General features: G+C 45.4%; 1 long non-coding RNA gene across 15 annotated transcripts in view; it reads left to right on the plus strand.

Annotated features, from left to right (window-relative positions):
* Positions 1-15,669, plus strand: part of LOC138845201 (uncharacterized) — a 192,243-nt gene that overhangs the window by 7,185 nt on the left and 169,389 nt on the right. For 13 of the 15 annotated variants that reach the window (XR_016220760.1, XR_016220756.1, XR_016220765.1 and 10 more), the window contains exon 2: positions 7,416-7,510. This is a non-coding gene — a long non-coding RNA (uncharacterized LOC138845201). Of the gene's footprint in view, positions 1-7,415; positions 7,511-7,728; positions 7,859-15,669 lie in introns of all 15 variants that reach the window. The other 2 variants (XR_016220762.1, XR_016220764.1) reach the window with 1 other exon arrangement.

The following is a 15,669-nucleotide window of genomic DNA, read 5'->3' on the forward strand; positions in this document are numbered from 1 at the left end:
GCATAAATTATACCATGGGTTTCAAAGACTTAGTACCAAAAGTAAAGAATATGAATAATTTCTCTATTGGTTATATGCTGAAATTGCATTCTTGAAATATACTAGGTTAAGTAAAATACAGTATGAAAATGTATGCGACTACCAGGAAATTTAAAAGTTACATATGTGATCCACATTGTCTTAGCCATCTCTGTTCTGGAATATCTACCCAATCCTTGCCTCTTCCCTGAAAACTTCCTAATAACTGAGTTGACAGGTTAATTTCAGAATCCTGTTAACACAACTGCATTTCTATGCAATCCTTTATGTAGAAAGCAATTATTATATGCAGATAAAAATTTGTGAGTCTCGTTTTGCTGTATGTATGTGAGCCTTTACAATCAGACTGAATGGATTTCGTAGAACACGCAAAGGCTTGGTTCTTACTCCCTCACCAACACCCCTGTCTGTGGTGACAAACAGTGCCATGGATTAACAACCCCAGCTAATGACATGTTGCTGGTTTCCAGACAGTAGATAGTAGTGTTTTTCTATGAGAAGAAAGAAGCCTATAATCTCTGCCCTTTGCACCACTGACATCTATTAGTGCTTTCCAAAAAGTCACACAGATGAAAGAATTCAAGTTGCAGGTGCATTTGCACTATGTTTTACAGAGATGTTGATGGAAAAAGATTTTTATGTGGCTGTCAGCACCTCCAGTTTAGTCATTGAAAGTAATTATGGGGTTTATGAGTATCAAGATCCCTAAATTATAGTTTGATACCTCCTACAAATTAGGTCCTGGTTATCCCTGAAGGGTTTGGTGGTTATGGATTGATAGAGGTGAACTGCCTCACCCCCCTGCTCCCCGCCACACACACATGACACACAGATGTTTTGGATATACTATTCTACAGTGTTCCTCATTCTTGAGGATGATTGAGGCCCTATGAGTGAGCAGGATTAGGTCTATATTCTGAAACTTACTTGTTAAGAGAGCATTTATTAGACATAACAGCATTTACTGAAGGCCCCAAAGCTAGGCAGAGTACACGGACTGATGTGCTTTGGGAATGACTAAGGCTAATGGTCATTACCAGAGAACTCGAGTGTATATATCCATAGGGCCTCTGACCTGGCAGAAAGGAACTCATTAGATTTTGCTGAAAAATCACAGTGCAGTGGAAAGAACCTGGGATACTGTTTTAAGGCCTGGATTTGAGTTCTAGAAATCATCATTTACTAGCTGCTATTTCTTCAGGGAAGTTGACTAGCATAGTTTCCAAACCTATAAAATAATCATAATGTTCATAAAAATAAATAATCCCCAACTTGCAGGACTGTTTTGAGGATTCGAGAGGACATATCTAAAAGCAATTTTACTGATAGAAAAATCACTTTATAAATATTACTTAACTTCCTGATTAATACTTTGCCTGTAGGGGTTTCTTATTTATAACAAAATGTATATATACGAGTGGCAATTTTCCAAATATTTAAACACAATAAAATGTATTAAGAGTAAAGTTCCACTATGTATTTCATATTCTTGTTATTCTGAAGGCATGTTAGGGTCTTGGCATGCCTTGTAATTCTAATTTACTGCACCAATTATTCCAGTAGATTGGAGAGTTGGATAATCATTCAACCCTGAGATCAACAAAAGTGGCTTTTCTATACCGAGTTTTACATGGAACCTACCCTTCCTATGCCCTTCGTACTCACAGATGCTCCAATGATAATCCTAACTAAAACCTAACACTCGTTACAATTTACTTAGACAATTCCAGTGACGGCTATGCTAGGCCTAGACCACAGAGATCTTGTCTGGGGTCAAGGACAGGTGAGAATGAAGCATGGGATTTGATTTGAGCTTGCCTTTGCTTGGGTTTCTCCTACTACAGCTTATCAGCAGTGTCAAGGATACAACTAACACTGTACCTAGGTGAGTGGCCATAGGTTTCCCGTGATTTGTGTGTTTATTTCATGGAGATGCTTCCAAAGTTTGTTGGCCTTGGCTGATAGAAATTCTGTGAGTTTGGAAGAGTACAAAATTAACTGCTTTTATATCAAGCTTCCCAAAATACCTTATTTGGGCAAACAATGCAGTAATTTGCCACTCAGCAAACCAAAGTCTCCAGGGTTCAGGTTCTGGGCCTTGAAGTTCTTGCTTGTACTCGAGCCTGGCCTATGTTATCCCTGCAGGAAAAGTCCCTTTAGTGATTGCCTGTGTGGGTTCACCATATCCACAACACACGTCTGGGTTCATGGTCTGATCAAGCTGTCACCTAGAAGAGGCAGAGACGGCCAGAAACAGCACCCTACACTGCAGCACTGCGCTTCGTTCTTTGGATTACCTTTGCTGCTTCTCGGTGGTTCTGTTTTAAAATATAATTCCTCTTGAGAAAGGTTATCACAAATCAGTTTTTATCTGCTTTTTAAGGCTTCTTTCCTGATGGAAACAGCGCTGTAAAGACCCTTGGATCCTTGTGGGGTGAAATGAGATTTAGAAAGATGGAGAAACTGGGAAAAAGGGTGTCTTGAAGTGATGGCAAAACCATCTATCTCCATGATTTTGTCTGGAGTCTGCCTGGCCAAGGTGCCTTTGGCTTGTATACAGTCGGAGCAACCTGGTGGAGCTGCCCGCAGCGGAGGGTGGGGGCTGCTCCAGGAAGTGCCTGGGAAGGTCACGGTGGCCCCCTGTTGCCCTCAGTGGTGGCCACATGCAGTGCTGCACTCACAAGGCTGAGAGGCCTCTGGGGCTTTCAGGAAGGAGGGGGTTGATACTGTTGATAAATAATTCCTCTGTACCGTATTTAGCATTGGCCACCACTGAAAATTGTTTGCTTCAATTTGAGTTTGCAACTGGGCCCATGGCCAGGAGGACTAATAGCAAAGGAACTGGAAAGAGATGTGCACATTTTCCCCATCCATCTATCCATCCATATCTCTCTCCATCCCTCCTTCCTTTCATCCACCCCGTCTTCGGGGATGTTTTTAATGTGTTTTTATACTCTAGAGAACACTGGTCAACTGCCATGGAAGACAGAGTGCTCAGTTAGATTTGGTCTCTACCACTAAGGAATTTTCACTTTAGCAAGGGTGATAAAACATATGCACAATAAAATTAATCACTGAACATTTATTTGTCTTTCTGTTGAGGAAGACACAGTCTCTGTCTCTCTTCAATAAACTTAGGTTGTGTGACTTGGATCGGTGAAATGTGAAAATAATCCTGATAAAAGGCGTGTTGTGATACGTGACATGAAAGACACATGAATAAAATGCCCTGGGAATGAGAGTGGGAAGGTCACTTTTTTTTTTTTTTTTGGGCCTGGGGTTGAAATGGGAGGGGAAAGTATAATTGAGCTGGGGGCATGAGCTGGATGAGGGAAGATGGAGATGACGGGGGAGCAAGGTCGGGAGTCCTGCGCCAAGCTGAAGGAAGACAAAGATAAATAAAGGCTAAGACACTGATGGTGGGAGAGTAGAAAGCTTGTAGCCATGGAAGGTTGCTGAGCAGGTGAGGAACATGACGGAAGCTCTGGGCTGGAAAGAGTTCTGGCAGCACAGCAATTGAACCAAACGGGCCAGAGGAGGCCAAGGCAGTGGGTGGGGAGACTCAGCAAACAGTTCAAGTGGGCCGAGTTGGTGAGTGCTTAAGGTACGGTGGAGTAACAAGTTTGATGTACGGACCTGCTAGAGGTGGCATCTCCGTGAATAATAACATTTGAGAGTGGTATTTATGGAGTATTTATGGAGCCCCTTTTTCGTGCTGGCCAGTATGGTGCTGAGTGCTTGTTCACATTCAGTTTTCATGGCCACCTTTTATGGCAGGGACTTCTATCATCTGCACACTGTGCATGAGGAAACCACATTGTCTAGGGATTAAGTCAGTGGCTTAGGTCACTTAGTTTTAAAAAAGTAGCAGTGCCTCATTTGGGGTAGCACCTGCCAGGCTGGAGAGCTGGAAACCATCATGCCACACTGCCCTCCACCTGCCAGCCCTTGGAACGTTCTCTTGCGGAGCCTTCATGCATACAAATGTGTGCCTTACAGCCGAACAATGGCCTCGGACCAGATCAAGGCAAGATCAATGACATTTCTCATTGTAGGTGCGTATTTTAGGAAATGGATGCTGGCTGTATTTTTAACTTCCCTTTCCATCTCTTGTTTGTAAAGCTCTACAGGCTCACTTTGACCCTGTGACTTCAAACTGTGTTGCAGCTAATACAATTACCAAGGGTCCTATTCCTCTCCTCTATTTGGGCCTCCATCCAAAGGGCCCATGCCTTTACCACTCTAGAGATGCCCATAGCACAGTAACCCTGGAGCCAGACGGCCTGGGTTGGTTTTCCTGCTCTGTCCTGTACTTGCCGCGTGCTCCTGGGCATCACTCAGTCTCTGTGCACTTGGCTTCCTCCTCGGAGAAGGGATCCTACTAGGAGGACTCCTTTACCAGGAAGGCGAAGGGATTCCATGAGGCATCTCCCAGAACCCGGGAGCAGGGCCTGCCTCAGCAAAGGTGTTACGTGTACTGATTGTTATTTTTTGATTACTTGGGAGTTGCTTATTCCTGCTTTCTTTCAAGGCTGTCTTGGTTTCCTTTCCCCATCTCTTCAATATGCTTCTGCCAGCCTTGCTTGCATGGATCTCGGGAACTCTTCTGTTATCAAATGACATTGGGAATCCATTCCTGGGGCTCTTTTTTAACCTTTCCTCATGTTGTGCAGTTTATGTAGGAGGCAATCTGTTTTAACTAGCAATAGCCTGGACACTGAGTTCAGATAGATGAGGCTCAAGCCTGGTTTTGTCATTTACTCGCTCTATGACCTTGGACAAACTATTCCTCTATTTCTTATTAGTTACGGTGTCGCTAGTTGCTGTAACTGATGAACCTTCAAAGACACAGGCTTGGTTCTGTAGAAGTTTATTTCCAGCAAAGTAAGAAACAGGTGCTTCTGAGTGAGGTGAAAGGGCTCCAGGCTTGTCCTGTTTGGCAGGTCATCTCCAGGAACACCCTGGGGTAGTTCACAACACAGTGGCTTGCGTTGCACTCTTTAGGACTTAGACAGATGTTGTTACCCAATGGAAAAAGAGCCTGGGAAACTGTGTCTGTTGTCCGCATAAATAACAGTGCATGCTTCCTCACAGAATACCTCAAAGCTCGGTGGCTTGGGAGCATCTGTTATCACCCTTGATGTTTTGCAGTTTACCTGCACCTGGCTGACTGAGCTGGACTTGGCTAGGTGGATAAGTTGGGCCTTTTGCTGTGGGATTGGGGTCAGGCTTATTCCCCACATATTCTTGTTGTGGTACAGGCTCACAAGGCAGTTGCCACCTGAAGGAAGTGCTTCTCAAGATGACAGCAGAAGCACAGGGGTGTGTTTCTTTCCTGGAGCTGCCATACCAAAATACTAAGTCATCAGTAGTTTATCCTTCCATCCTTCTGGGAACTGGATGTCCAAAATCAAGGTGTCAGCAGGGCCATGGCCCCCTCCAAAAGCTCAAGGGAAGAGTCCATTCTTGCCTCTTCCAACTCCTGGTGACCCCAGGCCTTCCTTGGCTTGGGCAACCTTACTCCAGTCTCTGTCTCCAACTTCTGTGGCCTTCTCTGTGTCTCTGAGTCCTGTCTCTTACAAGGACATGCACTGGACATAGAGTTCTCTTTACTTTAGTAGGCTCTCTTCTCAATCCTTAATTTAATGATATCAGCAAAGACCCTATTTCCAAATAAATTGCAGTCTGAGGTTCAAGGTGGAATGAAATTTTGGGAGACATTCTATCAGGCTGAAGCCAGGAACCTAGAACACCATCCAGGTCTCCCATGTGGGTGCAGGGGCCCAAGCACTTGGTTCATCTGTTGCTGCTTTCTCAGGTGCATTAACAGGAAGCTAGACTGGAAGTGGAACCACCAGGAGTGAAACAGGTGCTTATAGGGGATGCCAGTGTTGCACATGGCAGCCTTATCTGCTGTGCTCCAATGCTGACCCCATTTGCTTGCATTTTGTTGGCAAAAGCAAGTCACATGGCCAAGCTCTTAGTTCAGGGGCAACCAAGAATGCTCCATTATTGGTTGGAGGAACTACAAAGTCACCTGTTAAAGGATGTTATAGAGGGATGTAAAGGAATGGGACCCACCCAACCTATGGCAAAAGAGCAGATGAGACTGGTTGGTGGCTCTGTAATGCTTCCTGGCCCTCCGCGTATTCCTCTGCCAGAAATGGATTCCCTGAGAAGTAGATGACTCCTGGGCTTATTGCAATGATTCAAGGTTAGTACATGTGAGCTGCTTAGCATACTGTGGCACGTGGTAAGCATGGAATTAACTCTGTGATCATTCCAAGACTTCCATTGTTTCTCTACCATCTGTTTCATTTTTTTTTTTTTTGACAGAGTGGACAGAGAGAGAGAGAGAGAGAGAAAGGTCTTCCTTTTGCCATTGGTTCACCCTCCAGTGGCCGCCACGGCTGGTGCACTGCAGCCAGCACACCGCGCTGATCCGATGGCAGGAGCCAGGTGCTTCTCCTGGTCTCCCATAGGGCGCAGGGCCCAAGCACTTGGGCCATCCTCCACTGCACTCCCAGGCCACAGCAGAGAGCTGGCCTGGAAGAGGGGCGACCAGGACAGAATCAGGCGCCCCGACCGGGACTAGAACCCGGTGTGCTGGCGCCGCTAGGCGGAGGATTAGCCTATTGAGCCGCGGCACCGGCCCTGTTTCATTTCTATTACTCCTTATTTTCCCACACTCTTCTCACAATTTTCATCAACACAAATAATTTCCACTCACATTAACAACAACAAAAAAAACCCACTCCTGCTGAAGAATCCTGTTACATGAGAATTTGGAATAAGAAGGATTCTCAATTAGGGGGAGGAATAGCTACATAGGACACTAGCTGTTACAGCTATGGATAACAGTGGGAATTCAGTGAACCACATATGTGCTTTGACCTCCTGGAAGTGGGGTTGCTGTGGGTTGAGGTAAGTGGCGGAGCTCTCCTGAAGGCAGTGGGAATTGAGTTGGAGCTCACTGTTGCAGAGCAGAAATAATCCAGCTCCGTTTTGGAGCCTGATGAGATAAGGACAACATGGCAAAGGAGGCTGTGTCATCTTCTAAGCTGGCCTCTGGGCCCTGGCAGAGAAGGACGCTGTCCTGGGGAACAGGTTCCCTGGCAGCAATCACACTCTGTTTAGAATATGAGTTGCTCGATGCTAATGAGTCACGTTTCGTCATTTCCGGGAGGTGATGCTGGAGAAGACACTGTTGTTGCATGAAACCTTTTTAGAAAAACTGTTTATTTGGTGGAGTCTTTAGGTTAGCTTTTGGACCAAAATAAATTTTTGAGGAGTGATTCACTTCCAACCTACATGGCATGCACAGACGCAGCTAATGTGAAATGCTGTTGATGCGTTTTTTTTCTTTCTGTTTTAAGAGCCAGTATGGAGTTTTGGCTGAAGTTACAGGATTTCTTGATTTCCATGAAGGTGATGCTGCAGAGCTGTGCCCGTGGGAAAGGATGCTGACCTGGTAAGGCTGGATGAAGGTGCTGGATGCAGTGAGCCAGAAGCTCAAACAGTGAAAATGGTCATGGGGACTCTGCATTTGCTGACTGTTGTAACTCCAAGAACTTCAGGGAGGAAAGCAGTAGTGTATACCAGCTGCTTGGTTGCTAATTCCTGAGGCTTTAATTGTAAATTTTATGTAAAGATACATGTGTTTTAGATTATCTTTTTTTTTTTTTACAGGCAGAGTTAGACAGAGAGAGAGAGAAAGGTCTTCCTTCCGCTGGTTCATACCCCAAATGGCTGCCACGGCTGGCGTGCTGCGCCTATCTGAAGCCAGGAGCCAGGTGTTTTTTCCTGGTCTCCCATGCAGGTACAGGGCCCAAGGACCTGAGCCATCCTCCACTGCCGCTCCACATGGGCAGGAACTTAAGTACTTGTGCCATTATCTGCCGCCTCCCAGTTGCGTTAGCAAGAAGCTGGATCAGAAGCCTTTAGTAGCAGGGACCTGACCAAGCCCTCCTACATGGTTGTAGGCATCCCAAGCAGGGGTCTAACCCACTGCAGCACAATACCCTCCCTTATTTCTTCCAGTATGACTTCTGGTAGATTGTGTCTTTCAGGAATTGTTGCATTGAATGTGGGCTATCAAATTTGTTGGCATAAAGTTGTTCATTGTATTCCTTCATTATCCTTTTGTGTTTATTGGATATATAATTTTTACCTCTTTCATTTATGCTATTTTGTTCTGTTCTTTGACTAGAAACTTATATATATGGATATCTTTGAAGATTTTATTTATGTGAGAGGTAGAGTTACAGACAGTGAGAGGGGGAGACAGAGAAAGGTCTTCCATCTGCTGGTTCACTCCCCAAATGGTCGCAATGGCCAGAGCTGTGCCGATCTGAAGCCAGGAGCCAGGTGCTTCTTCCTGGTCTCCCATGCGGGTGTAGGAGCCCAAGGACTTGGGCCATCTTCTGCTTTCCCAGACCATAGCATTTCTTCTGCTTAGTTTGGATTTATTTTCTCTTCTTTTTCTAATTTCCTACAGTAGAAGCTTAAGTTGTTGATTTAAATCTTTCTTCTCTTCTAAGATATGCATTTAATACTATAAATTTCCCTCTAAACATTTCTTTTGCTTGATCACCCAAATTTAGATATGTTGTATCTCCGTTTTGTTTCATATTTTAGTTCAAAATAATTTCAAATTTTTCATGCTCTGCTTTCTTTGTCTCATGTTTTATTTTTTAATGATTTATTTTATTTATTTGAAAGGTAGAATTATGGGGAGAGGGAAGAGACAGCTTCCACTTGCTGGTTCACTCCCAAAATGGCCATAATGGCTGGGGCTGGGCCAGACCGAAGCCAGGAGCTTTCGCCAGGTCTCCCTTGTGGGTGCCAGGGGCCCAAGCACTTGGACCATCCTCTGCTTCTTTCCCAGGCACTCCAGCAGGGAGCTAGATTGGGAGGGAGCAGCTAGGACTTGGATGGTGGTTCTCTGGATAGCTCTAGTCTCTGGGTATGCTCCTTCATCCCATCCATGGTGTTAGAGAATTTCAAGTTTTCATTTTGCAGGTTCTGTAATACTGTTTTTTTTTTTTTTTAATTTTTTTGACAGGCAGAGTGGACAGAGAGACAGAAAGGTCTTCCTTTGCCGTTGGTTCATCCTCCAATGGCCGCTGCGGCTGGCGCACCGCGCTGATCCGACGTCAGGAGCCAGGTGCTTCTCCTGGTCTCCCATGGGGTGCAGGACCCAAGCACTTGGGCCATCCTCCACTGCACTCCCAGGCCACAGCAGAGAGCTGGCCTGGAAGAGGGGCAACCGGGACAGAATCCGGAGCCCCGACCGGGACTAGAACCCGGTGCGCCGGCGCCGCTAGGCGGAGGATTAGCCTATTGAGCCGCAGCGCCAGCCAATACTGCTTTTTAAAAATGGGCTTCATTTAAAAAGTGATGACTTGTTTTCATCCTTTTTACAGGCAGAGCAGTAGAGAAAGGGAGAAGGGAGAAAGTGCACTTCCATTTGCTGATTACTCCCCAAATGTTTGCAAGAGCCAGGGCTGGGCAAGGCTGAAGCAAGGAGCTGTGATCTCTGGGTCTCCCATATGAGTGTCAGGGATCAAATATTTGGGTCATCGTTTGCTGCATCCAAGGGTATGCAATAGCAGGAAGCTGGATCAAAAGTGAAGTAGCCAGGACTAGAAATGATGGCCTGATAAGAGATGTAGTGTCCCAAGTAGTGGCTTAACCTGCTGTGCCACAACTCTTGCTCCTGTAATAGCATTAAAATGCTGTCCTCTCCCCATTTTAGAAGTCTGTCTGTTCTTTGTAGGTAGGGGATTAAGTCCATGCTCATTGGGTCCTCATACTCTGGCTCCCCATCTGTTCAAACTGATCACCCAGGATTGTTGCTAGACAACCAGAGGCAGCCTCTGTGCTTCAGGGCCCACTAAAGATGTTCAAACCAGCCATCCCTATACCCGTGTTGCTAGTTCCTCGCCTCTCACAATAAAGGGGTTTGGCTGTAGATGCCCCCTCTCTTTGTCTTGTGATGGGCCCCATTGATTCTTCCCCTGTCTTTTTTTTTTTTGCCAGGCAGAATTAGACAGACACACACACACACACAGAGTTAGAGACAGAGAGAAAGGTTTTCCTTCCATTGGTTTACTCCCCTAATGTCCGCCACAGCTGGCGCTGCACCGATACAAATCCAGGAGCCAGATGCTTCTCCTGGTCTCCCATGTAGGTGCAGGGACCCAAGTACTTGGGCCATCCTCCACTGCCCTCCTGGGCCACAGCAGAGAGCTGGACTGGAAGAGAAGCAACCGGGACTAGTACCCGGCGCCCCAACTGGGACTAGAAGCAGGGGTGCCGGCGCCGCAGGTGGAGGATTAAAGTGAGCCATGGCGCCGGCCTCCCCTTTTTTCAAGGCGATCATCTTATGATCTGTTGGCCTTACCATACTTCAATAATTAGAAAATCTATTAAAACAGGGCGTGGTCTGAGTGCCCCACTATGCAGGGATCAGACCTTTGTTAGTTTTAGGCTAAAGGATGACAAAAAAGGGAGATCATGTCACCTGTGAATATCATGTGGCCTTGCTCACCTGTGCTATTCCGGCAGGATCACTGTGTACTGGGGAGCACTGTTACACATGGCAGTGTGTACCCATATATGTTTGTACTTTTCTCATAGCCCTAGAAATTAAATGTCATAAAGAATCTATCATTGCAACTTATAATGCTAAAACTTCAACTTCCTTATGATTTACTCATTTACATAATTTACTCAAACCATTTATTTTTGCCATTTTGAATTTTCCCCCCACTAAACTAATTCATTCATAAGAATCTTAGTACAAAACTCTGCTAGTCTTTGGGGCCTGAGCCACCTGGGAAGCTGGCATCCCATATGGGCACGGGATTGTGTCCTGGCTGCTCTATTTCTTATCCAGCTCCCTGCTAATGGCCTCGGAAAAGCAGTGGAAGACTGACCAAGTGCTTGTGCCCCTGCATCCATGTAGCAGACCCAGAACCACCCCCCCGTGCTAATCATGCCTTTCAAATACATAAATAAATCTTAAAAAATGAATATGTATTTGAATTAAAACTGCATCAAGTATTAGGATTTTTTTCTTTATGTACATTCCTGAAATCTTTTTCAAACTATTTTTTTAAATATTTATGTATTTTAAAGAGTTACACAGAGAGGGGAGAGGCAGAGAGAGCGAGGTTTTCCATCTGATGCTGTCACTCCCCAATTGGCTGCAACGGTTGGCGCTATGCTGATCCAAAGCCAAGAGCCAGGAGCTTCCTCCAGGTCTCCCACGCGGATGCAGGGGCCCAATTGGGCCATCCTCCACTGCTTTCCCAGGCCACAGCAGAGAGCTGGATCGGAAGTGGAGCAGCCTGGATTGGAACCACGCCCATATGGGATTCCAGCACTTCAGGCCAGGGCGTTAACCTGCTGCACCACAGTGCCAGCCCTCAAACTATTTTATACTTTGCCATTCCATATTCTATAATATTTAAAAATTAAGAATTACAGAGGTAGAACTTTTAAAAATTAAATGCAAAGCTGTTGGCTGGCGCCGCGGCTCACTAGGCTAATCCTCCGCCTTGCGGTGCCGGCACATGGTGTTCTAGTCCCGGTCGGGGCGCCGGATTCTGTCCCGGTTGCCCCTCTTCCATGCCAGCTCTCTGCTGTGGCCCAGGAGTGCAGTGGAGGATGCCCAAGTGCTTGGGTCCTGCACCCCATGGGAGACCAGGAGAAGCACCTGGCTCCTGCCATCGGATCAGTGCGGTGCGCCGGCCGCAGTGTGCTGGCCGCGGCGGCCATTGGAGGGTGAACCAACAGCAAAAGAAGACCTTTCTGTCTCTTTCTCTCACTGTGCACTCTGCCTGTCAAAAAATAAAAATAAAAAAAAAAATGCAAAGCTGTGAGCCTGTCTCATGTTGTGAAATGAAATGTGGGAACTGTGTTTGGAAAACACAATCCCTGCTCCTCACGACCATTCTAGTGAATGCAAACCTCTTTCACTTGCATTTTTAACAAACTCCTCTAGTTTTCCTCATGTGCACTGCAGTGCATTTTCTTTTATAGATAAGGAATGTGAGCTGAGAGAGACTGCATGTCTTTCTCGGTGACCCAGATCCATGGTTTGTAATGCAGATGGTTTGAGCACACTTTGAAAATGCTAAGCCAGAAGCCATTTTAGAGTCCTCAGTGCCTTAGCCCCCGCTCTTGGGGTCATCTCCTGACCTACCCTGTAATTAGAGGTCTGGAGATGGTTCCACTGCAGTCGCTCTTTGACTTGATAAGCATTCAACTTATTTGTGCCTCACACAATGAAAGAAATTCATTTATTAGTCATTAGTCAATTTACTGTTTGAAAAAAATAGCTTATGTGTTTTGTCCTTTTCCAGTTAATGCTCTATGTTGCTGTTAGGAAACTTGTTGTCATGATCTGGCCTTTAGTCCAGTGATTTGGAGGAAATTGCACAGCAGAGGGAGATGGAGAGGAGAGACTCCAGGTCTCCGAGGGAGGGTTCAGTGCAGGGCCTGTAGTGAATGGCACACCTTACTTGCCATGTAGGGAGAGGAAAGACTACATAAGCGAGTGTATTTGAGAACATGCTACCCAGCCCTATTCCTGAAGTCCCATCCGTGCACCCTAATCAGGGACGTATTCTGGAAAATTGATGACAGAAGAGAGCATGCTTCTTAGATGTTAGTGAACATCAGTGTTGTTGTTTTTGGTTTTTGTTTCTTTTGCCCAGAAACCTTTTATTTAAAGTATACAAACTTCATACATTTTATAAATACAACTTTAGGAACATAGTGATAGTGATTCTTCCCACCATACCTACCCTCCCACCCCCACTCCTACTCTTCTTCCTCCTCCCTCTCCTATTCCCATTCTTATTTTTTACTAAAATCTATTTTCAATTAACTTTATACACAGAAAATTATACTATGTAAAGACTTCAACAAATGGTATGAAAAAACCACAACTCTCTGCCTTAGCAGTTTTATTTAATTTCTCTTGATTTCTTCTATGACCGACTGTTCATTCAAGAGCATACTGTTCAGTCTCCATGTGTTTGCACATGTTTTATGGACTCTGGAGCTGTTGATCTCCAGCTTTGTGCCATTGTGGTCAGACAAGGTGCATAGTATGATTTCTTTTTTTAAGATTTATTTATTTGAAAGTCAGATTTACACAGAGAAGGAGAGAGCAGGGTGGGGGAGGGAAGAGAGAGAGAAAGAGAGAGAGGTCTTCCATCTGCTGGTTCACTCCCCAATTGGCCACAATGGCTGGAGCTGTGCTGATCTGAATCCAGGAGCCAGGAGCTTCTTCCTGGTCTCCCATGTGGGTACAGGGTCCCAAGGACTTGGGCCATCTTCTACTGCTTTCCCAAGCCATAGCAGAGAGCTGGATCAGAAGTGGAGCAGCTGGGTCTTGAACCAACCCCCATATGGGATGCCAGCACTGCAGGTGATAGCCTTACAGGCTATGCCACAGCGCTGGCCCCAGTATGATTTCTTTAAAATTTCAGTTTCATGAGAAATTTTCTTCCATGTATGGATTTCATTAGTTTATGGATTTGCTTCTGATTACTCCTAAGTAATCCTATGATCATTTTTTTATTCCGTTTCTGGCATTTCTTCAGTCTCTTCATTTTCACATTCTAGTATTGAAGTGTGTTCCTTTTGGGGGGGTGTCATGTTGTCTTCCTTATTCTTGTTTCTTGAATTGCTGTGTTTATTTTTAGGCATTTGCGGGGGTGCTTATTGGTTTATTTTATCTTTCCTTGTGTTGGCTTTTATCTTTGGACTCTGCCTCTGTGTCTGCTGGACACTGGAGTGTCTGCTCTTTCAGTGAATACTGAGGCCTGCCTGTGCTGGGCGTGGCTAGGGAGCTCTGTTCAGTGCTCTGGGGTGAGGGGACTTTCCAAGGTGACACCCAGATTGGGAGTGGTATTTTTTTTTTTTTTAATCAGAGGGGAGGTTTGTTCAGCTCTGTTGTTGTAGGCTTACCTCTTCTCCTCCAAGGAGACCAATGCCTGGGTGCTAGCCCCAGTGGGTACAGTATTTGTGCTGCCACAAGAACCACACAAAGGATTTGTGCAGTCCTCGGTGTGAGCACAGATCCCTCAGCAATGACCCTCACCAGGGAATCGGGGAGCCCCTCGTGTGTGGAGCCACCCACAGTGACTGCCCAAAGACCCAGCCACACCTGTGTCCTCCCACGTAGCCACAGGGTTTTCACAGTCCCAGCACACAAGGCTCCCACAGTCACAGCACCCAGCCCCCTGTCAATTCTCCCAGCCAGACTCAGGTGTCTCCTCCCAGCTGGCTGCTGGCTGCACAGACAGGAGCTGGCACAGCTGTTATATGTGTCTAAAATGGCACCCACTTGCTCTCAGCTAATTATGGGACACTGGTGGTCAGGGAGAGAGAAACTTGCCCCCCACTTTTTTCTCTAGGTTGCCAGGTACACTGTCCCCCACAGGGGTCCAAGCCAGACTCACTCCAAGCTCTTCTTGCAGCTTTGTCACCAGTGGCTTGGGCTGTTGCAGTCTGGTCTTACCTCACTCTCCAAAGCTGGTGCTGAGGCTGTTGGCTGCTGGGGTCCTGGGTTGTGGGCGTCCACACCTTCCATGAGGGTCCACCGTGACCCTCTAATTTGCGTAGTTTCCTCCCTAACTCTTCTTTAGACTGAACTCTCTCCATGTTTTTTTTTTTTTCATTCTGATTTTCTTTTCTTTTTTTTTTTAACTTTTATTTAATGAATATACGTTTCCAAAGTACGAATAATGGATTACTATGGCTTCCCCCCCATACCGTCCCTCCCACCCACAACCCTCCCCTTTCCCACTCCCTCTCCCCTTCCATTCACATCAAGATTCATTTTCGATTATCTTAATATACAGAAGATCAACTTAGTATACATTAAGTAAGGATTTCAACAGTTTGCTCCCACACAGAAACATAAAGTGAAAAATAATAGATGATTTTTTTTAATGATGATGAAATCAAATCAGACCTATTGTCATGTTTAATCCCAGTGAGAGTCAAGTTGGGAGTTGATAGTTTCTTTTCTTTTCTTTTCTTTTTTCTTTTCTTTTTTTTTTTTTTTACAGAGGATCAGTTTAGTATGCATTAAGTAAAGATTTCAACAGTTTGCACCCCCATAGAAACACAAAGTGAAATATATTATTTGAGTACTCGTTATAGCATTAAATCTCAATGCACAGCACATTAAGGACAGAGATCCTACATGAGGAGTAAGTGCACAGTGACTCCTGTTGTTGACTTTACCAGCTATCTTTCTCTAGACTCAAGTAGTAAACTCCCTCCTTATTCTGCCATCTTGGTGCCTCTCAGCAGTGTTGTTTTCTGAGCACTTTTAGCAGAACATGTAGGAAATAACCTCTCCTATGGCTGTATTTCCTTAAAAGATACGTACACTCCTACCCTGAACTGCCTCTCCCTTAATTGTATTCGGAAGTGTTGCTACCCAGCATTTATAAGATGATGAACATCTGTGAGCAGAATGCAGCGGGTTATATGGCCAGGGGTCTGTGTACATGGTTTCTCCTCCTTCACCCTGCCCTTGCCATTTCTGGGATGCAAGTTGGATGAAGCAGAAGAAACCTGAGTGTATCAATTTGGTGTGGA

This window comes from Oryctolagus cuniculus, chromosome 14 (assembly GCF_051225735.1).
Source record: "Oryctolagus cuniculus isolate XC-2025 breed Fujian yellow rabbit chromosome 14, ASM5122573v1, whole genome shotgun sequence".
Lineage (NCBI taxonomy): Eukaryota > Metazoa > Chordata > Mammalia > Lagomorpha > Leporidae > Oryctolagus > Oryctolagus cuniculus.